This window comes from Orbicella franksi, chromosome 2 (assembly GCF_964199315.1).
Source record: "Orbicella franksi chromosome 2, jaOrbFran1.1, whole genome shotgun sequence".
In the NCBI taxonomy this organism is placed as follows: domain Eukaryota; kingdom Metazoa; phylum Cnidaria; class Anthozoa; order Scleractinia; family Merulinidae; genus Orbicella; species Orbicella franksi.
The window spans coordinates 23,563,166-23,587,623 of NC_138146.1; the positions used below are offsets into that span (position 1 = coordinate 23,563,166).

The following is a 24,458-nucleotide window of genomic DNA, read 5'->3' on the forward strand; positions in this document are numbered from 1 at the left end:
GGTCGGCCAGAGCAACAGGTGTTTCAAAAATATTATTGAAGATAGGTCTACCAATTATCATCCTTTATTGGTCTATTAAAACGTTTATTTCAGGTTATCTGCTTATGATTATTTTTTGCGTGATCCGTGCCGCTTACCCTCGACCCGCGCGGCTTTACCCGGCGACCCGCACTGTATTATCCGCGACTCACGCTGTTTACCCGCGACCCGTGCAGATTAGACACTCCGTCACCAAATGGACATAACTTGTAACTATTTCAAACAGGCCAAAATCGGGAAATTGGCCTGACAGGGTACCTCCTTCCCTAGAAAGATGGAAACAAGAGAAATAAATAACGCGAGACGGTCTAATGTGATCCCGCGCAAGTTCCCGCGTAAAACCGTCTTTCCCGCGAAAAGTTTTCGTGACGTCACTTGTTTTCGCGTGACGCGAAAGACACTGGTAACGAAAGAGAATCCAAACATGGCGACCGGAGATCGCAGTTTTGAGAGGATTATAAACTCATTTTGGTGCCAGCACCACGATTAATATGGCATCTATGGCATCAGTTTCCGTTTGAAGCATATTATCCTCGTTTGGCTGCATTTGGGTGCAAGGAAAATGGCTGTGACGGCTTAAAGAACACTGAAATGAAGACCACCTTTGTGCTGCTTACTGACAACAACACGGCAAATTAAATTATTCCACAAAACTGTAAACTACAGGTAAGCTTAAAATCAAAAGCTGCTGTTTACGAAATTTAGTTTATCTACTGGTGTTTTTCCGTTGCTATTGCCCAAGTAAGCATTGAAGTTCCGGGTTGAATTTTATTGTGTCGAGCGTTTATAATTTATACAGCGGTAAATTCAAATTCTCAGTACATCTCGCACGTGCCCGCCGTTGTTTTGAGCAAAAAATATCCGAGACTGGCCTTTGTTTGAGGTTCTAAGCTTACAAAACGAAATCCCAACCTCTTAAAAATCCTCTCAGACAATACTAAAGGTGCTAGAAGTGTTGTGGCTGCACGAAAACATAAAGAAATCAAAGATGGACGCCACGTTTTTATTACGCCCCCCAAGGCATGCAGGGACCAAATATAACAATGCATGATGTAACAAGCTATGACAATGCATGATGTAACATCCCCCCTTTTGTAAAAAAAAAAAAAAATAATAAATAAAATAAATAAATGAAATACAATATAAACACAACAGCAAAAAGCACTAATGGGGTTGTAACAGGTTTGTCCCAACTGATCCAACTTAGTGTTGCCACCATTAAGATGAGAACATTTCAAGGCAATGTTCAACTAGAATGTTTTATAGAATGTTCAAGTTCAATCAATGTCTCCAACTCCACACAAGGGAGTCCAGTAAGTCTCTTACAGATCCAGACGGGTTGGTGCTTTCACAACTCTGCCGGAGCGAGCCCTCACTTCTTTGGCTGGTGTTGTAGTGCACTCTGTTTCACTGTTGGCTGACCCATTTTCCGTGAACTGAGCTGTTCCCTGTACGTCGAAGGGCCTTTGTTGTGGTTGTATGGTTCTGTGCAACCACGAGTCTGTAAGTTGGTTCTGGACTGCTTGTACTTGACTCTGCGTCTGACGAGGGTCTTTGCTGAATTGTTGTGATGATTGCAGGTGATTCTGAGGAGTCATCCTCTCACTTATGGTGGACAGTGGTTGTCCTAATGGCTGGTCATCCTCACAGGATGCACTTGGTTACTGGGACATATAGGTCTTCGCATCAGGTGGTGGGGCTGTGGCCAACCTGATCTGTGTTCTATTTCTGCGCATCTCTCCGCCATTAGGAGTGACAACAATGTATGACCTGGGCGAGGACACTTTCTGTACCATGCCATGAGGCCAGGCAGAGTGCTTGTGCTTAGGGTTGGGTTTGGCATATACCCACTGGCCAGGCTGAATTTCTTCATGTGTCTTTCCTCCCAGATTTTTATCATAATATTGTTTTGCTCTGGTTCGACGTACACCAATTTCAGCTTTGACAGCAACAGGATGGGCGACTTCAGGCTTGAGAAGTCCAGGTGTCATTAGAAGTATGCCCCTCATGCGTCGGGATATGAGCCTTTGAGCTGGCGAGTGTTCCTGGCCCTGTTGAGGGGTGTTTCGGTAGTCCAGGAGTGCTAAATGGATATCCTTGTTCTTTTGATACATCCGCTTGACAATCTTCATGCCGCTTCAGCCTTGCCATTTCCTTGTGGCCAGTACGGGGATGATGTTACATGTTCAAATCCATATTCAGAAGCAAACTGCTTGTACTCGGTGCTGATATACTGTGGACCATTGTCCGTGATTAAGCGCTCAGGTATTCGGAATCTTGCAAAGTGTGCTTTGGTCAGCTGCACTACTGTTACAGTGAGTGTGTTGGGCAGTACATCAATTTCTACCCAATCACTGTAATGGCACTTCGTGACCAGATGCCACTTTCCTTCCCACATGAGGATATCTTGGCTAACCACGGACGATGGGCTGTCTGGAATATCATGGCTGAGCATGGGTTCTTTTGGGGCTTGACTAGCATACTCAGCACACAGTGGGCATGACATGCACAAGTTTGTTCTTGATATCTGGAGTCATGCCTGGCCAGAAGAGGGACACCTTGGTTCTTCGAATGTAGGAGCCTACTCCAAAATGCGTTCTGTGGATTTTCTCAAGCATAGCTGGTCTCATTGAGCTTGGAATGACTGCTTGCTGGCCTTTATACACTATGGCGTCTGCCACAGAAAGTTCATCTTTCAAAGTGTAGTAAGGTCGCACTACTGGATCCACACCTGTTTTGGAAGTTGGCCAGCCAGTCATTATGAGAAGAGATAGCTTTTGCAGTGCTGGATCCATAGCAGTCTGCTCCTGCAAGTTTTCCAGAGTAACCTTAGAGATACCGGAATTGTCCAAAGCCATTGCTTTTAGTTCCACTCGAAATATCTGTTCTCCGGAAAGATTTGCTTTGGAAAGCTGTGGGAGGGGAGCTCTGGACAAGGTGTCGGCTATGACTTGTTGCGCCCCTTTCTTATACTTCACTTCAAATGACCATCGTTGGAGTCTCATGCGCATGGCTTGTAGTCGCCGTGGTGCTTTGTTGAGAGGTTTCTTGAAGATACTCTCTAGTGGCTGATGATCCGTTTGCACTGTGATATCTAACTTTCCATAAAGGAGACTGTCCCATTTCTCAAATGCCAAGCAGATGGCAAGACAGTCCTTTTCAATCACAGCGTATCTCTGTTCAGTTTCTGTTAGAGTGTTGGAGTAAAATGCTACTGGTTGATCATTTTGCAAGAGCGCTCCACCAACGCCAACACCAGACGCATCCACCTGAAGGGTTACAGGCAATTGTGGATTGAAATAACACAAAACAGGGACATGAGCAATGAGTTCCTTAGACTCACCAAAAGCTTTGTCATGTGAGTCAGTCCACTGGAAAGTGACATCTTTGTGGGTTAATTCTCTTAAAGGCTTGACCACGTCACTCAATATTTGACAAAATCTTGCAAGGAAATTTAGCATACCCAAATAATGCTGAACAGCATGTGGGTCTGCAGGTTTGGGCATGTTTGAGATTGCTTCCACCATGGTTGGAGCTGGGCTAACCCCTTCAGGACTGAGCTGGAATCCCATGAAGATCACCTTTTGAGTTCTGAACCTCCACTTGGATGGGTTCAGCTTGAGTTTCACTTCTTGCATTCGCCGCAGGAAATTGTAAAGATTCTCATTGTGATCTTTCTCGGCCTCCTCCTGTGTTTGTCCACATCCATAAATAAGAACATCATCAGCAATGTTGCAGATACCTTTCAATCCTGCAAGGGCTTCCTGCTGTCTCGCTTGATACTCCTCGGGTCCACTGGAGACACCGTAGGGTAACCGAAGCCACCAGTACCTGCCAAAAGGTGTGTGGAATGTTGTGGCCAGGCTTGATTCGTGATCTAGAAGTATGTTGGTGAAGCCAGACATCGCATCTGCTACTGAAAAACACTTTGCACCGTTCAGTTGTGGCAAGATGTCCTCGAAGCGAGGAATTGGATGCTTGGGGACTCTTATCGCCTTGTTAATGGTGTTTGATGGGTCCAAACAGATTCTAAATTTGTCCTTTGTCTCTCTAATTGTCATGTTACTGCACCAAGCTGTTGGCTCATACTGTCGGCAAATTTTCCCTTCGCTTTCCATCTTGTCTAACTGCGCTTTGATTCTGGCATGTCTTGCTACTGGTTGCTGGTGGATGGCATCATGGACTGGAGTCACTGTCGGGTCTAAATCAAAAGAAACAGGCTTTCCGAACTGTCCCAACCCTGTATGCACATCAGGAAATGCTTTGAGAACCCACTCAAGAGTCATATTGGCAGGGCAGGATGGCAACGATGTGTTTGGATGCGGAACATCAAACATCCGTGGTGCTGGCGTCTCCCTGGTGTGCGAGTTCTGAGGTGTTGGCAGTTGTACTGGGGGCTCAGAGTGGGGTTTCTGAAGTGTTGCAGTGCCACGTGATGTTCCAAGTGAATGAATTTCATCAGCACGGATCTTCACCAGTCCCAGCTTCACACAGTCTGAGCCAGACAAGAGGGGTGGCTTTCCTTGTATATGTGAGTCTCTCAAAACATGGAATGTGAGGAGGTGATACCCTGCTGTGGTTTCAGCTAGTAACTCCAGTTTACCCATGGGTGTGAGTCTAGAGTTGTCATAGGTGAATAAGGTGGCTTTACTAGGGGTGAGGTAGTTTGTACTCTTCTGCCCAATAGGAATTAATGATTGAGCAAGTTTTTCTGGCAGTGTGTTGCAAGTGGAGGCAGTATCTAACTGCACTCTGATGGATTTGAATAGGTCCTTGGTCACACCTAGTTTCAAGTGGCTGAAGAACTTACGGCCCACCGCGGTGCCATGAGGATTTTGCGAAGTGCTGTAGACACTTTGAGCATACTTTTCTGGTTTGATGTCCACCTCGAATAGGTCAGTTTCATACTCCTCCCCTAAACTGGCATCAAGATGGTGTGCCTGGCTGGAGCTGGCTACAGGGGGTGCTCCCATTCGACATGCGCAGGCAAAGTGTCCTATTCTCCCACAGACCTTCCTAGAGCATCGCTTGTTTGAAGCTGGGCATACGGAGCGAGGGTGTGGAGGACCTGCACAATACTGACAGGTGTCAGGTTTGAATTGGTGCTTAGACAGATCTTGACCCCAGTTTTGCTGAGACTTTGGGGGTGTCTTTATGCCTTTGTAGTTACCCTGAGCCTGACCCCAGTTTTGCTCCGACTTTGAGGGCGACTTTGTGCCGGTGTAGTTTACCTGTTCTGTGGGGCCTTTAGCTTGCTGCATTATTGCTTTAGCCTTCTCACATTGCTCAAAGTTCTTAGCTACCTGTAACATTGTCTTAAATGAGACGATTTCTTTCGTTGTTTTATCTCTGTGGCCCTTATCTAGTCGTTTTGACATCAGTCTCTCGTTGTTGATCCCTGATATGAATTTATCTCTGAGTAACTGATCTTCACATTTATCATAGTACTCAAGTCTCCTACGTTGTTGTTTAACTTGTCCTTCCCAGGCTGTGACAGATTCTTGGTCTTCCTGTTTCATTTGGGCGAACTTTGTTCTTTCCGTTAGGACTCCTTCGCTAGCCATGAAGTGTTCCTGCAAGTGCTTGAGTATAACATTCGGTTCCTTTGCTTCTTCCTCTGATAGTTGAAAGCCGTGTACAAGGTTTTCGAGTTCTTCGTTACCAGCAATGGCAGAACGGAAAGGTGCCAAGGCTTTTCCTTTTGAAAGCCACTTTGGCTCAACAGGTACAGGATCCGCTCCTTCTTCTGGTGCTTCGGGTGGAGGCTCGCTATCATACCATCCATTGAGCTCGCACCAATCTTTGAACATCTGAATGAACTTTTCACAATTTCTTCGTGGATCTCCCATGGTCAAAAACCTTGGGAGCATGACCGCCGCAACTCCCTGTCCGGACGAAGATGCCATCGTCAGATTTATCTTGATTCCTGAGTTCTGGGGAGAGTGTTAAATCAGTGCGAAGCACACTTCTGACACCATGTTGTGGCTGCACGAAAACATAAAGAAATCAAAGATGGACGCCACGTTTTTATTACGCCCCCCAAGGCATGCTGGAACCAACTATAACAATGCATGATGTAACAAGCTATGACAATGCATGATGTAACAGAAGTTGTAAAAAAGATAAAAGGTGCTAAAATTGTCTTTTTAAGACACAGAGGATTTCCATCTAGTTTGCATATTTTTTTTATTTTGCACGTGGTAGCTTTGAACTTTTGTAAAATCTTTTATTCCTTTTTATGATATAGATAGGGCCCTGTGTGTGCTCTGATTGGTCAAAAACCAATGTTTTATCAGAGTATAAAACATAGAAAAAGCGTGTTTTATTGTTTTGTGCGTGTAAAATCTATATCATAAAGCAAATGAAGAAGCCTAAGCCGTGTATTACACTGTAATAAAACACGACGGGCATTTGAGAACACAAGGGAAATGTAGAAAACACGAGCCACAGGTAAGTATTTTCTACATTTCTCAAGTGTTCTCAAATGTGTGGAGTGTTTTATCACAGTGTAATACACGACTTAGGCTTCTTTATTTGTTAAATAAATTTCAAATCCTCTATGAACTCGTGCTATTTGAATAGTGCTTTTTTCCTGTGTCGTATGCTCATATCCCTTTGTGCAGAATAAGGATTTTTGTGTTAAAAGGTTTATTTTGTGGGTAGTGTGTGGAGAAACATACATGTATGTTATTGGCCGGCTGGGAGGTCCGTACAGTGAAAAACTGTGACCAAGGTCTTGAAAATGCTGCCCAAGGCCACAGGCCGAGGTCAACATGTTTACCTTTTTTCTTGCGGTAAACTGGCTTACAAGTAGGTTTGTTTACGCACCTTTGTCATTGAATTGGCTTGGGTGCGGTCCACAAACCATTCAAAAAAAATCTAACAAGCGAACAAGCAAGTAACTCGATACTAGAAAAAGATGTATTAAAGAACAGATTCATTTCGAACTACTTTATGTTAGTTGCATTTAGTTCACCAGTTAAGTTTTCCAAAAGTGTTTTTCTGGTGGGAAATTTTATGCAAAGTTTGAAGTTGTACTACAAAAACAATTATTTTCTGTCAGTCGTTGCGAATCACTCGATATCAGACTTTTGTACCATAAATTGAGTAGCAGATAGCGAGGAAATTCGTAAAGTGTACTCCACAGAAATTCTCTCAAATACAGCAAGATCAGAGGGGTAAACTGGACTGAAATTGACTAATTTTTTACTTAAAATTGTACAGAGAGAGACACACGGTTACGCACCATTACAGCGCCGAGCTACAAACAGCCAAACAAGCTCTCAAAACTATAAAAAAACTCAATTGAGTCTACTTACAGTGACCTTCCTTGCCAATTAGAGGTGAATAGAGATAAACTTTCGTTGATTAATCATCTATGGAAGTGTACAAAGGGAAAGGATTGTTGATTACCACTAAGTCATTTACGAAAATAGATCAACTCGATCGATTCACCCACTGTGGGGGTCTGGATGAGAAAATTCTGCCTGCTTCAGGAACCAATCAGATTGCACGATTTGTTGAATTCCACCTGCTCACAAGCTTAGAAAAAGATAAATTAAGGTTACTGACTTGTCTCATTAGTCAGAACTGCACATTAAGGAAACAGAGTTTAGGAACATATTGGATAAGAATGGCAATTAGTCTGTCCTGTAAAATACTTATGCAACAAGATACATTACACTGTAGTACCAGGGGTGGTGAATGGTTAGTCTAAGACTTCGTGAGAATGGCAGAATAACATTTTCCTTTACGTAAAAGGGCTCCAAGACAATGAAAAAAATCAGAACTTTGAGACCTGCTGCAAATGGCGTAGTGATTGTAAAAGGGACAGGGAACTGAAATGATTGTTTTGAATTTCAAACTGACAATCCTATACTTTGAGGTCAAAAATTTCCATCAACTGGTATATCTTTGGGTCTGTTTATTGTTAATTATTCCAAAGAGATTTTTTGTTCAATTTTCTATTTTTTATACTTAGCAGTCTGCTTGTACCACAGGCATCCCAAAAGCAAAAATGAATTAATTCTAGGACACATATGTATATATTCGTGAAAGCGTCACACGCGTGCTGTGTGAGTCGCGGACGAGTCTCAACTGGTGCAGTGTTAGGTTATGTGAGGAGCCGCTGAGAATTTTGAGCACTTTATAAGGGATTGTATGGGGAACGAAGAATGGTCGATTTAGAATGCCAAATATTCTGAAATATGAACATTTTACAGATAAGATTAATAAAACTTACTCAATAAAGGCTTTTATTTTTTGGGCCATCATAGTTTAACGAGGAATAAAGCACAAATAGCGGTGATAAACATATTAAACTTAGGCATTTTAATAACTTGACGTTTCATTTGCTACGAAACATACATTTTCAAAAGTGGAATAAAGACCGTTACAATTTTTGAAAACTATATATGAAATGTAAATAAGACGTTTACTGGCCTTTATACTAAATGGGATTCCTTCACTCCACGCAAGTACAAAATAAATCTCATTCGTACACTTACTTATCGCTGTTACCGAATTTGCTCCTCCACTTTCCTGCTTAAATCTGCCCTTGATGACCTTCGCAAACTCCTGCTTCAAAATGGCTACCCACAAGGTATTATCACTTACAACATTAACAACGTCCTAAACAGAAACAGAAACAAGCCAAGCAGCCCTGTCCCTACAGTTCCGAAGAAAGATATTATCATCTTATTACCTTACTTAGGTGTACAAAGTGACCAAATCTCTAAGCGTCTGAAATCATTTGTACACAATTTCTGTTCATTTGTCAATCTTAAGATAATTTTTCAAAGCACTTGCCAGATCAAATCTTTCTTTCAATACAAGGACCATCTAAATCATTCACAGAAATCTAAGGTCGTTTATAAAGCTACTTGCTGGGACTGCAGTGACTTTTACATAGGCAAAACAAAACGACGGCTTCATGATAGGAAAACGGAACATTTCAGGGCTCTCACTAAGAATAACCCCACATCAGCCATTGCTGACCATATAAAAGCCACAGGTCACAACATTAAGTGGGATCATTTTGATATTCTAGTCTCTGGTAAAACAGATTATCATTGTAAAATTAAAGAAATTTTGCTCATCCAAGAACTTAAGCCAGCTCTTAATGTAAACGTCAGCAGTGAGAAGCTGATACTTTATTAACAAGCTTACTAGCTTTTATTGTTTTACTGTTAAGAAACAGATGTTTCTTAATCTCGTTTCCAGACCCCTTATTTACATTTCATATATAGTTTTCAAAAATTGTAACGGTCTTTATTCCACTTTTAAAAATGTATGTTGTGTAGCATACGAAACGTCAAGTTATTAAAATGCGTAAGTTTAATATGTTTATCACCGCTATTTGTGTTTTATTCCTCGTAAAACTTACTCATTTTTTGTGTGTCCATTGTGATTTTGGTGATCTCTGCTGTTTTGGGCTTTCTTTGCCATCACTGTTATTTCCTTCATAAGACGTAGTCAAGGCTGCACACTTTGATTATGACCATTGTCCACGCAGAGGTGGTGTGCACCCAAAAACTCCACACAATCAGCATTTTTTTCTCCCATAATAATAATCCCTGCACATTACACTGAAAACAAGCTTTTTCTAGCAGCATTTCCAAGTCCGCTTCTTGGCACAACACCTTGTGATATCTTTTCTGGACACCACCGCAGAAGAGGCTTAGGTCCAGGGTCAATTTTATCTCTACTGAGAGTAGTATGGTCAATCTATGTATAATACTTACCCAATCCCATAAATTGACATAAATTGACTGCACCACCCTCTGTACATGTAGATGTAAAATTGACCTTGGACCCAAGCCTGTCGTTCATGATCACCTTTTCATGAACACCTCTCTAGCCAAGAGATGACATGTGCCCTTCTTTGGGAAAATGAACACTAAGACTTTTCCATTTATACGGCGAAACTGTTTACTATCTGTTCATATCCGTTAAAACAGTTCGTGCAAGCATTTAAACGGTTTGCTTATCTGTTTAACACTCTTGGGAGAACAATTATATGGTTTGTTTATCCGTTTAAAAAGAAAGCGAGCAGCTGTTTAAAGGTAACCCTGCGTGCAGAACTATCAAGCTAACGATCACTCTATACTCACGGAACGTAAACTGCAGCACAACAGTATTTTATTTTACAGTAATTCCAACTTATCCTTGTTTATGGAAAGTGAGTAATCGTTGTATCCTGTAGACAAACGACAAGAAAAATATCTATTTGAATGTACAAACATATAACATCAAGAGCTAATGAAGCTATTCATTCCGACCGTGATTCTGCCATCGGTCTTGCTTGTTCAGAACAGTGCACTTTATCTTGAGATAATGCTGTTTTGGTTCCCGTGTCATAGTTTTGAATCGTTTGTCATAGACAAGTTATTTCGCTCAGAAATTTAGGTCATTGATTGGTGGGATTGTGAGAGGTAACAATCTTTTGAAGAAGATGTTTTTTCTTGCCTATTCTGTAGCAGATCACACAGTCAAATGGCAGGAAGAAGATAAAAATAGTGTGTGTGCTCCTTTGATTGTGATGTCACTTCCTTGCCTGCCCCGCGTTATAGTTTTATGATTACCACTCACTGACAAAACACTCACTTGATAACGGTCTTTTACGACGACCTCAATCTGTTCTCACTAATGATTCTATGGAATGGAGAGCTTGATTTGATGTGCACTTTGTTGTCAATCAATTTCAAGAATTTGTCAATTTGTGTCAATGACAAAAAAGGAACGCGGGGCAAACCTTACCCTGGGCCTGCCACAGGCATCCCATGGAATTAGAGGAACATTTGGTGTGTCATGGGTGAGCAGGATAGGAAATACTATTTTTAATGGTAATTGCTTGACTTCAGATGTTAAATGTACACTGTATGTACAATTTTCTTTTTTTGTCAGGCCACTCGAGAAAGAGCTGGATTGATGTGGATATAATAAGTCATTAGGAAAAGAAGATAAAGAAAGAACATAGGCAGGAAGGACGTTAACTTTAGACTGAAATGGTGGAGAGACAGACCAACAAAACACGGAACTGAATCTAGTACTGGCGTATGGCAACAATTGCAACTGGAAGTAACTAAATCTGTAACCTTGGCTAACCAGGTATTAAATACTTAACAAATAGGTTCCATGTTGCCGTGCGTCTGTTCAGTAATAGATCACAGATGACGTCAAAATGTGGTAAGAACAAAAAAGTGGCACACGAGGCAATAGCTGAGTGTGTCACTGATGTTCTTACCACATTTTGACGTCTTCTGTGATCTATTACTGAACAGATGCACCGAAACATGGAATCTATTTGTTTTATATAATAACGAAACAAACTACTACAGACAGAGCTTATTTCTTATTTCAAAATCTTTCAACATAACTCGAAAACCACCCTTTGCCCACTTTGGCAAACACGAAAAAAGCCATTTGACGTAATCTGTTGTCTATACAAATTGAAGCAATCTCATTGGTTGCTATGCATAGGAAAGAATTGTAATTGGTCCAGGAAAATCATGCCACTGTCAAACTTGATCTCGAGCGTCGCTTCTTGTGGAATGAAAACTTACAACAAAAGCAGAGTTGAACTGTGAAATCTACAAATCTTAAAGAAAATGCTGGATAAGTCAAGTCAGGTTTTGTCATCAGAGCAGCCCTGTGAGCTGAAAAGCTTGGATGTTGCCTCAAATATTGCAGGAGTTGAAAAACTGCGCTCGGAAAACTTGCGGTTGGGGTCAACCTGGAGGCCATTCGATTCTAGTTTTGAATGAAAGGAGTGTTAGTGATGGTGGAAATTTGTGTCCTCTGTGGTTGGTGATTCTCAAATCAGTTTGAAATAGTGTCGGAGACAGCTTTTAGCTGCGATACAGTTGGCTGTGAGCTGTAGTGAGCTATACTTTGCTCGCTGTTGCACCCTGAAACGGACTGGAACATTCGCATCAGAAAGCAAGGTTATGTCTTTATTTTAACTGATTTTAAGAAGTGGTTTCAGTTTGATGTTTTATTCCAGACAATCACTGTGTCAACAATTATTTTGAGACTGAGAAAAGTTCAGTGTTTTAAATAAATTAATCTCATAAACATTTTGTTTATTGGGTTTGTTAAATTCAAGATAAAGCAATGGTTCTCGGCTTACCAAGACTAACTTTGTGTTTGGTTTAGTCTCGCTCGACTGCCGACTGAGACTGCTCGAGTATTTTTTCTGAGTCATTTTCTAAAAAAGAAACGGCTTTATCTTTCTCCTTCCTGCTAGACTATGCTTCTCGTTCCTTTTCAATGCCTCAACAAGACTTTTTTGTACTTTATCTTTTGCCCAGTCATGTAAAACATTATCTAAATTCTCAAAACTTTCTGCCATTTCAAAACACAGAGGGAAAAACTTTGAAATGATGATGTCAGTCGTGCGTCTGTCCTCTAATAGATCATAGGCGAGAACCAATCAAAATGCGAAAATTACTTGGATTATTATATAATGTACTATAATTAATACTGGAAAATGCCAGGAATCTTAACTGAAGTCAGATCTTTAAAACACTAGGTCTTGGGTTCAAATCTCAAATTTTAAACAAGGGTGGGGTATCGGAAAGTGATTTAAATATGGGTAGAGTTGCTGCTGGAAGAAGCAATCCAGCCACATTGACTGACCAGGTAAATACTGTACAATGCTTGGATATGACACTCCAAACTTGTCAGCTTTTCAGTAAAGGGACATTGAGGTATTGGAGGTGGAAGTAGGGGAGAGATGTGTTGCAGACCTGTGTAAACAGGGAAGGGGTTACAGGGAAGGGTTAGGAAAGCCAAAACTTGTGAGGAACAGTGGGTCAAGGAATACCTGCTATAAGAACTAGGCTCTTCACCTAATGCCTTCAAATTCCATGTAATTTGATTTTATCAGCTGTCAGTTACTGTCAATACTGTACGTTCTCCAATTAGAAAAAAAACTTTCAATGAAAATTCCTGTAGGAAAGCCTAAATTTACTTATGCTGGCAAGATTTCAATGTCTCAATTAGCACTTGTTAATATATCTTTGTCTTCAGCCGTCATGGTTATTTTTTCTGGCAAAGGTAACAAAAAATTATAATGTGGAGATTGTATTCAAAGTTGGAATGATCATTCAGGCTAAAAAGTAGTTTGTTGTGTCAGGTGCTGATTATTGAAAAGCTACATGTAATTATAAACAGGAACCTTTAAGTTCTTCAGGTTCACCTTTGGGAAAGCTCCTTGGTCTAAAATTTGTTAGTTGTATAAATTATATACCCAGAACTTTACAGTGCTACATGTACATGCCTTAACAATGCCACATAGGAAACTGGGACAACTGGCTGCTGGTTTCAGATGTTTGCTGTTTGAGACTTTTTAAATTGCCACAAGAGTGAATGGTTACATGTAATTTGACAATTTAACATCTCTGCCCTCAACAGTTCCCATGTTTTGATTGGGTGGTTAAAAATACATGAACAGCAATTAAATGTTATGAATTCAAAAGAATTGTGACAAAGATGTAAAAATTTAATCTACAAAATTTCACTGTGCAAGGCCATAATCAAGAATCTTTTCTAAATGTGTCATTTCATAGTCAACAATGGATGGACAGTAGACATATCTGGAAAGACAGTGGACAAACCAGGATGGACAGTGGGCAAACCGAAAACATTCAAAACTTTAATAACCAGGTAAATATGCGTAAATGTACAGTTACTTTGGATCATGTGTCAGGTCACAATCAAGAATCTTTTGTGAATGTCTTATTACATACAATGTAGTCAATTAACAAAGTCAGTTTATTGATGATGAATTTCATCATAACATTGCCAAAGTAGCTGTGGTTCCACGAGGCGATAGCCGAGTGGATCCGCAGAGTACTTTGACAATGTTGCATAAATTATAAATTCATTTGTCTGTCCGCTTATTGACAATGAAAATTAACCAATGAGCACGCAAGAATTTCTGCAGTTATTGTAAAACAATGGATAGACAGTAGTCTGACAAGTTAAGATAGACAGTAGACAAACCTGGATGGGAAGTGATTGTGTAGAACTAAAAGCTATGTGCAGTCTGACCAAGGCAGACATTAAAACTAGGTACACAGTCATGTACATGTAATTAAACAAAATGAGAGTTGAAACCAAAACACTGGTAAAAATATCTGTTGTCTAAAGCTTTAGATTGGATCCCACAATAACTTATCATTTTGCCTGTTTTGTCACAGGATGCTGGACAGCAGAGATATCACAAGACAGCATGGACTGGGAGAGACAAGAAAATGGGCAACACACCAGGAGACACAACTTAAAGAGGATGCCTAAAGATTGGCTGCCAAGACAAGACAACAAGATTGTTTATTATTAGTAGTTTGTCTGTTTAATTGTGTATCTATTTGGCCCAGCCCGGGAGGCCTTTGAACGTGGGGTACAGCTGGCCCGGGGTTTTCCTCCTAGGGGCAAGTGGACGTACGGAGAGGTTTTTCACCCAGCTGTTGTTCCACAACCCCCGTTCAGGTTAGTTGATTATTTCTTTAGCTTGATAGTCTTCAACTAGATTTTCATAACAGACTGTTGGCCAACACCTTGCTTTGGTTTGGAGTAAGTCAATTTGATTGACGCTGACTTCACTACAACTTACGTGTACAACTTCTTACCTCTCACCCAACAAGTGACTTTTCATAACCTCAACAAACCAATCAACAACACTTTAACTTCACACAGAACCAACACAAACTTGACTTTAGAACAACAGATGGATTGAAACTGAGAACATCTGACACCAAGACCTTACAAATCACTTAATTCATGGCCTCAACAAACCAAACAACAAACTGTATCTTCAAACAGAACCAGCACAAACTTGACCTAACAATAGATGGACTAAAACTAGACAACATCCAACACTGACAACTACTTACATGGTACAGTTGACTTATGCATGTATTTATGATTTCAACAAACCAACAAACTTGAACTTCAAACAGAACCAACACAAACTTTACTAACTGCAATAGATGGATTGAAACTGAGGTCTCAAACCAACAATTACATACACCTTACAGGTGATATATTCATGACTTCAACAAAGCAGCCAACAAACTTTTAATTGACTTCAAGCAGAACCAACACAAACTTGACCGTCTAACAATAGATGGATTGAAACTACACAACATCTGACACTGACAACTTTACACCCGCTTTTACATATTCATTACCTCAACAAAGCAACCAACAAACTTTTAACTGACTTCAAACAGAACCAACACAAACTTGACTGTCTAAAAATAGGTGGATTGAAACTACACAACATCTGACACCGACAACTCTACACTCTACAAGATTCATGACATATTTACAGCCTCAACAAACCAACCAACAAGCTTTTAATTAGCTGTAGACAAAATCAACACAAATCTGACGAACATTATGCAATGAAGATGGATTGAGACTATACAGTCATACATGCAATATCTGACACTGACAAGTACTTACAGATGAAAATTGGCTTATCATGACCTCAACAAACCTTAAATCTGTGCCAGAATACTATGGACTAATATTCTGACTTAACCATGATCACTGAAACTTGACAGACTACAGAAACTGCACAAACCACATACCAATGCAAAGATTAGCATGGGTCAGATAATATTATTATTAGTTGTACACTGTAGATGTGTGTGCCACCATTGTTCAAACAAGTGCTTTTTTTTTAAACAAAACCACCCTAGCTGTCTCTGTATGGGATTAATTGGTTCATTGATTGGAACTAGAGATCTCTGTTACTGTATGTAGTTTTCACTCCAGGTTGCTTAATAGATTAAATTGATTTGAAATAAATTATTTGAGATGTTGTTTGTTTCATGATGTGGTCCCTTAGGATGTAGATCACAATGCTTTTGCTCTTACTGCTAGTCTACATAGTCTTCATCCGGCAATGAGGGCTAGCAGGAAGTAGTCAATTATCACAATCTGCATACCGAGGGAACACATCGTAGGACAGACAATGACCCACTTTACATTGACCAGCCACCATCTCTTTCATGACCAATTTTATTTATTTTTTTGGATGCATATTATTGAGAGAACTATATATGACACCAAACAATGAACCAGCTAATCATGAAACCCATTCCCCTTGGCTGATGTGAATCCATTGAACAGTAAATTTTACTCTTGCACTTGTTAGTTCCATTTAATTTAGGGTTCAAGGTTCAAGCATAAGATTCCCTTGAGCAGTTTTTCTCATCCTTTACTTAGATGTGTGTAGTACAGTTTTTCCTACACAAAGTCTCAAGAATTTTAAAATTACTTAGAAAAGTTGACCAAAAGTTGTAAAACAATTTCAAAAATTAGTCAAAAAGAAACAAAACGGTGCAGTGCATATCAATTTAAAAGCCATAATGTCAGCATAGAAATTCTCTTATCTTGTGTCCACATCTTTCCAATAGTTACTGTTTGATCATTATTTTTTAGAAACAAACTACTGTTAAGTAAGGCAAAGTTTCTTGTGATGTGTGATCATTTGGTCAATTCTCATCATGTCTGGTTCAATCTGGGAGGAGAAACTAGTTGCTGATCATTTCTAGGGTTTAAAGGATTAAACAAAGATTAACAACAACAGTTCAACTAAATTTCAAGAGTTTATTTCTTCAATTCCAAAATTCATACTATTTACAAAACACGAGAACACATATGATGCACAGTTAAATTATTTCCTTTGAGGTTTGCACTGAACAAAATTGTACTTAAGGAAAAACACATGTCAAATTTCAAAATGTGCACATTTATGCTGAACGAAGTAAAGAAAACAAACAGGATTAGCCAGGTTAATGGTAACTGCTATATGTAAGCAACTTTTATCTTTTGGCCACATACTAAGGTTTCATTCTTAGCCTAACTAACATTTTGAGAGAACAGTAATCGCATGCTCAGGACACCCAGTTTTTCACCATCCTGCTTTCGCCATGGAGTTTGTTTCATTACAAGCTAAGATAATTACTTTCAATGATTGGGAAAACTCTTAGAATTTAGTCAGCAAATTCTTCAGTGCTCTAAGGGAACCTTGATAAGTAATTACTTGTCATTTAAGTGTATTTCATTAAAATCAATATTTAACTAATGAACTCTAACAACAATCAACATCATGCTGCCATGCAAACTTATTACCTACTGTGGCTTTCATAAATCATAAAATAATGTTTGATTTTAATATGGTTTGTTAAAATTTGTATTTAGTTTATAAGCTGTTGACAGATTGCTTTCGAATCAGCAGGCAGTGATTCAAAAATAATTTCCTTTTTTTCTATTTTAAGTGCCTGGCAACTTGATGGTGGCTGTTTAATTCATAAACAAGGGAAGCATTTAATATTATAAATATAATAATTTCAAGATAGTCAGACAAATATTTTTCATTTTTAGTGTATATCAGTTTGGATAAGAATTATTTCATCTCCAAAACTTGGGGTGGGTACACAGTTTCCATTTTGCATTCCATGTTCAGCTGTCATAACGACCAGAAGTGGGGTGTAAAATGATATCTATTTACTATGAGACTACCACAAAATGTAGCAGCTTTGTTATGGAGGGGGACATTGGGATTTTTGGTTTTGCAGTTTTTGCTATTTTTTAGATCGGTTTTTGTGCCAAAAGACTTTGGTTTTTCGGTTTTGGTGTTCATTGCGATTTACGGATTTTTTGTTTTTTAGCATCTGATTTTCGGTTTTCGTGAAAAATACTAGCGGTTTTTCAGTTTTGGTATCCGATGTGGTTTTTCCTATTTTGTCCTATTTGGGTTCCAGTTTACATGTAGATGTAAAGTGGAAAGGGAAGAGAGAAGCCTGCAGAAGCTAAAAGATACTAAAAGATACAAAGGCTTTAGACAAGTCCATGACCGTCACAAATACTTTGATAAAATTTAAGTGTTAGTGTAGTTTGCTCTGTATGCCCTACTTGTCACCATTGTATTGGTTTTTGACGGTTTTGTATGCGGTTTTTGGGTTTGGGCAAATTTTTTTTGCAGTTTTGCGGGTTTTGGATGATTTTTTCTTCGGTTTTGTGGTTTCTAATATACCCCAGTTACCCCCTCGTTATGGTAATGTTATCAATTTTTCATAGCTTTTAACACTATAGTTACGCCAGGAATCATTACTGCTTCCTTTGTTTACTCAGTGTACATATTAAGTAGATCTGCAAGCTCATTAGGCCAAACTGAAATTATACAAGCAAAAAAATTAGTACTTATATTCAAGTGCAACAAAACTTGCAATGATTAGCTGGGTGCGATGATAGTCTTATTGTTTCCACTCTACCATATTTACCTTCTTGACTTGACTTTCAAGACTTACCAAACTGTTCGTTAATTTGCAAATGTTATATCCCTTAAGCCACAAAATATGAGATTGCTTGATTGCAGAAAAGTTTGAGTGGGAATCTCACTGAAGAATTAACCATTTTTTGTCACTCAGGATTTTTTTATTTAGAATTGGGCGATTTTTGTTTTCCAAAGCATCATTGATTTTTCATTCCATTTCAATTTCTCAAGTTTTGATTCAATTATTTGTGGCTAATGGTAATATTTAATAATAAGATTAGACAAAGTACATGAAAGATCAACAGTCTGCATTTTTAACTTAAGTTATATTGCTTTTTCTTTTGTTTTCCTGTTATTTTATTTTAATCTGCAAACAGCATCTTGATGCTTTCACATAAGTACATGTATAAACAAACCTTTTTGCCGAGCCTCGTAAAAAAATGATCGCAGAGTTAGTAATATTACTCTCATAATGCAGGCTGTTGATGAACATTATTTCATCTTAATTTGATTTGTACAGATTACTTGGTTCTTTCTTGGTGTTGCAAGTCATCATATTTTCAAGGCTCCTTTAGGCCTCCTTTAAACTTTTTCTTTGCTTAATTTCCTCTAAAAATTATAGGGACTTTTTTGTATTTTTGTATTTTTTTTTTTTTTTTAAGCTTGAAGGCATTTTTGTGCTCGGCACCCTAAACACACACGCTCACAGTCCAGCTTAAGGTTTCAATCTTGTTTCTTTTTTCCTGGGCATGCATCACCAAGAAACAGCCATTTTTTCATTATTAGTTCAGTTATAATGCTAATGAGCTTGCATGTACATGTATCTACTAATTAAGTTGTTAGGTTCTTATTTAATTCCAGGACAGAAGGTGGCACACACATCAAGACCAAAGATTGGTCATATTTAAATCTAGTCAGTCACGTCCCTGCTGGGTTGCGGAAGCTCTGCCTCTGAGAAGGTGTGTTTCTGATGTCCTGAAATATTCCAACTGAGAAATCCTGGGAAACTTTATCTGATCCTGTAATGCAAGCCGGGGATACTGGGGCACTTGGAAGAGTTGGCCGTTTGCTCTCAAGTGGGGTGGACAGTGTGAAGGAAGGTGAGAGTTCGCTTTTCATGTCTTTAGGGTTTCACATAATTTGTCACAATACCACACCATCAATTTCGGCCCAGCAAGATGCTTGTTTGCAGTCAATGTATCAGGAGATGTTCCACAACCAAGGACGCAAAACAGGAGTGTTGAATTGTGGAGCTCAAGGAAGGTGCATCTCTAGAGAAAGCATAGACAGAGGAGATCACTGAATTTCATCAGCCTGACCTGATTGGATTTTTACAAATGACATCAAATTGAGATGAGTCGCTGGGGGTCTCTCTGATTGAGTTGCTACTGGGTCAGGTTTTCTCTTTTTTCTAGGTTCATTAAATAAACTTAAACTTAAAAATACTAAAATAAAATCCTATAGGCCTGATTATAAACAAAACATATCTTTTTGAAAAACAATATCTTACTAATCATTTTCTTAAATTTTCATTCTCCCTTTCAAGGAGTTTCAATCAACCAAGTTATTTTCATTCCCTGTTTTCATTCATTTTCATTCAACACAATTCTACAATTTTCCAAAAATTACCATCATAAGGTTGAGACTCCACAAACTTTATGGAGTCTAAGCACCAGCGTTTGGTACCTGGGCCTCTGGGATTGCCTTGGTAACCAACATGAGCTATGATTGGGTCAATGGTTGCCTTAGTAACCAAGCAATCACAGCTCATGCTAGTTAACAAAGCAATCTGAGAAATCCTTGTGCTGACAGCTTGTGCCTAGTCTTCCTTAAGTGTCTGGAGTGTTTAACAGTAATTAGTATTTGTCAATTGGCTATTTCTGTAATCAGTGGTGTTTGAGGAATAATTCTTCGTCGGTAGGCTGATTAACTGCTAAGTAGATCAGCGACATTCTATCAGTTAGTTGGTCTGTTGATGAAGGGTGATTCTGAAACATCTTGCATTGATCATTATTTTAAGCATTTTTAGTTACCGGTAATTCAATTTCTAACCAGCCTAACTAATCAAACAGGAAATCAAAACAATTTGTATAGATATAAACTAAATCAATTTAGTACATGTATCACCCAACTAGTGGACTAATACAAATCCTACATTTTAATTGGCTACGCTACTAGAGGACTATTAGTAATAGTCCTCGAGTAGCGAAATTGGCGCAATCGAGCGTGACTCTTTCTTTCGCTTTATTCCCAAATAAATATTTCTTCAACTTGCATTTGCTAACTTTATTATTGCTTTTTCTGTCCGACTAGTCGGGTGATACTGAAACAATTAGACCCTTCGCCCTTAAGGGCACGGGTCAATAGTCCATTCGGTTGAATAGCATTTCTTTTTTCAAACTTAAATTTATTTTTTGTAACGACACTATAACTGGCTTCATAATTATAAACATTTTGTGGGGGGTGATACTTTTCTCCATATATCAGCCTAGGTAGGCTCAGTTTTTTTCATGGGTTTTCTCTTTTTCCACTAAAATCCACTAAAATTCAGAGTTCCTCGGATTGTCACGCAATGCTCCTCTACAAAGTGAGGAGAGACATTGCGTGAGCAGAGGAGTCAGAGATGCGAAGGACGCTGCAATCTCTCGTAATGAGAATTTTTGAGTAACAAAAATATTTTAAACTTCTGCAATGGAAATTAACGAGTCAAGTTGGATTTTAAAATTTCAAGTCAAAACTTGGAAAAATTTATTAGTTAACAGTTTTCTAGTTTTAAATCTTTGCGCGAATAAATATTTATTTTAAACACAACATAACTTAAGCACATACTGACTAACACTGTTAGTAGCGATTCGGCCTAAACCTCAAGCTTGGTTTAGTTTTCAAATAACAAGAAGACCCGCTCAGTTTCGTTTGTTAATTGCTCGGTTCAGATCACGGATGTTCTCTGGAGAATTGTCTTTTTAATTAGTCATTCATTCGCACGGGAATTCCATTTGGTTTGAATAAACAACTCTCCAGAGTTACGTCACGTGATGTGAAATACGACAACAAACAAACAAGCTGAATAAGCATAATTAACTAACACCTTTTTGCAATAATTTCATGTTTTGAAACAAAACTTAACTATTTTTCCTATATAAATCGGCCAATTTTTTTCATCCAAATTGAGAGACATACCTGACATCGGTAGCTTCACAGATGAGAGACTTTTAGCAGCTTGTGCTCTTTGGTGAAGTTTGTGGAATGACGATCGGTCGGTGGTTTGGTCGGGAGGTCAGACTGGCGGATTCTGTGTTCAAAGCTTTCTTTGATTTCAACGGTGATGCACTTGAAATTGAGCGCCATACTTTAGCGCTTCGGTTTTTCTTGTCCAGGTTGCGGACATTTCCAACTTAAATGGGTCTCCTTCCAAAATATTCCGGGAGGGCGAGCTTATCGGCAAATTATTATTTTTTTTTTCCGATACATTGACACGTGGATTAGCATCTTGAATCAATTTTCGAATTTGGCATATTAATTTTTTTTTAACTTATTAATTCCAAAATTACTGGAGTGTGGCATTGTGACAAATTAAGACTGAGACCCCGGAGGCATGGGGAGCAAACTCTCACTTTCCTTTACACTGTCCACCCCACTTGAGAGCAAACGGTCAACTTTTCCAAGTGTTCAGCTGTTCCCGGCTTGGATAAAGGAGTCAGATAAAACAGACCAGGATTTCAACGTTGGAATATGAAATGAGGACTTAAGAGACAACACCACGTAGCAGAGACAGAGTGGAAGTAGCCCAAAGAGCAGGGACGAGATTGGCTAGATTATATATTTTTTAATTCCTATCTTTTAATTAAAAATCATGGACAAGGCAGACAATTTTATTACAATAAAATATTGTTATCTTTCCTCCCGTGTTGTTTTATTTTGCAATCCAACCATTTGAGTAAAAATACAAAACAAACTGCGGTCACAAACATAACAAAACAACGCATGTTGTGAAAACCTTGATTTAAGAACTTAACGTTTCGTATGCTTCTACATACATCATCAGAAGTATAAAACGGTAGCTGCATTACAATAAAGTAATTTAAGCGAGAAGACTAGTACCTAATAAGGAAAACCGGTACCTAATAAGGAAAGAAATGACAATGGATATAAATGAAAATAATCAGACTTAAAATCTGCTGGGAAAAAAAAAAACATATAAATGGCTAGCAGAGAAGAAGTTTCTCACTGCCAACATTTTCATTAAGTACTTGTTGCAAACCACGAATCAATCAAGTTTCTCTAATTTTGTAATGCACATCAGATCGTCCGGTGGCGAAAATGTCAAAGTGATCCCATTTTATCCTGTGGCCTGTCAGGGTCATATGGTCTGCCACGGCAGAAGCGTGGTTAGTACTCGTCAGCGCTCTAGAATGCTCCGTTTTCCTGTCATACAACCGACGCTTTGTTTTTCCAATGTAAAAGGCACTACAATCCAAACAACCAGCCTTGTACATGTCGAAGGTTGTGTACAAGGCTGGTTGTTGGGATTGTAATGCCTTTTACATTGGAAAAACAAAGTGTCGGTTGCATGACAGGAAAACGGAGCATTCTAGAGCGCTGACGAGTACTAACCACGCTTCTGCCGTGGCAGACCATATGACCCTGACAGGCCACGGGATAAAATGGGATCACTTTGACATTTTAGCCACCGGACGATCTGATGTGCATTGCAAAATTAAAGAAACCTCATTGATTCGTGACTTGCAACCAGGACTTAATGAAAATGTTGGCAGTGAGAAACTTCATCTCTACTAGCCATTTAGACGTTTTTTTTTTTTCTTTCCAGCAGATTTTAAGTTTGTTTATTTTCATTTATATCCATTGTCATTTCTTTCCTTATTAGGTACCGGTTTTCCTTATTAGGTACTAGTCTTCTCGCTTAAATTTATTGTAATGCAGCTACCGTTTTATACTTCTGATGATGTATGTAGAAGCATACGAAACGTTAAGTTCTTAAATCAAGGTTTTCACAACATGCGTTGTTTTGTTATGTTTGGGACCGCAGTTTGTTTTCAATTTTTACTCAAGCTGAAATGGCCGAAGAATAAGAGTTCCAACCATTTGAGTTAACCAGATAAACTCTCTAAGATAAGCCAAGTTCTGGAGAAGTCTCAAGAAAACTTTGCAGTACGATTAACACTTAGTTTTAGTAAGCAGCTCGTTTCTCATATCAGTGTATGCCACAGATACGTCTTTTCAGCCTTTCAAAACGCACCAAATATATTTTGTTACCAAGTATGCAAACCCCCACCTAAGGGTCGTCACGTAAAGGGACAGCCGTGACAAGATGTCGCGTCCAGTTGCATGACGATTCTAAGGGCCACGTTGTTTTCCAATTAAATTTTGAACGTATCTGTGGCGCACATTGTAACAGAAACAAACCGTTTACTAAAACCAGTCTGGAATCGTACCGCTTAGTTTTATAAAGACCTCAGTTACTGTAAACATAACTGTGTAAGTCCCAAGCTGGACACATATCAATTCTCCTTACTAATTGCACTTTGCGTTTTGATCCTAGTTTTGAGAATTTGGTGGTATATCAAGACTATCCCGAGCTGATAATTTTCTTCATTCCCGTCACCTGTCTGCTTGGAAATGTATTGATATTGTAAGGAGAAATAATATGTCCATCACTCCTGGGACTGGCTCAGAGCACGTTTTTCAAAACCCTCAACTAAAATTCCATTATGGGGCTCATTTCCAAATAGATCGCCATTAAGCCCGAGGAAAATTCGAAACCAGATACAAAATGAACATTTTTGGTGCCTGTCGTGCTTGTATTTGCTGTCAAGAAAAAGCGAAAAGGTTCCGAAAGCATGTCAAATGAACAACTAAAGTAAATCTACTCTAGCGACAGCATGCAATTTAATGCCCAAATTTCTGCGCGTAATTTTAATTCGGGTCCATAATTTCCAAACTAAAAACATCAAGAAATTCATTCGAGATTGCAGCAAAATTTTTGTCAAAGCCATAACTTTCATTTGTGAAAACAACTTGAGCTTGAAATCCTAAAAATAAAAATATGCAAATTTCTGCATGCTGTCTGCACGCATCATTTTAAATATTTACATTATTATTTTTAAAA

General features: G+C 39.0%; 1 long non-coding RNA gene across 1 annotated transcript; it reads left to right on the forward strand.

Annotated features, from left to right (window-relative positions):
• Positions 1 to 22,444, forward strand: LOC145478770 (uncharacterized). Its single transcript, XR_014048327.1, has 4 exons — positions 1 to 705; positions 10,945 to 11,148; positions 13,611 to 13,707; positions 14,244 to 22,444. It is a non-coding gene; the product is annotated as an uncharacterized LOC145478770 (long non-coding RNA).
• Positions 22,445 to 24,458: the final 2,014 nt, after the last annotated feature.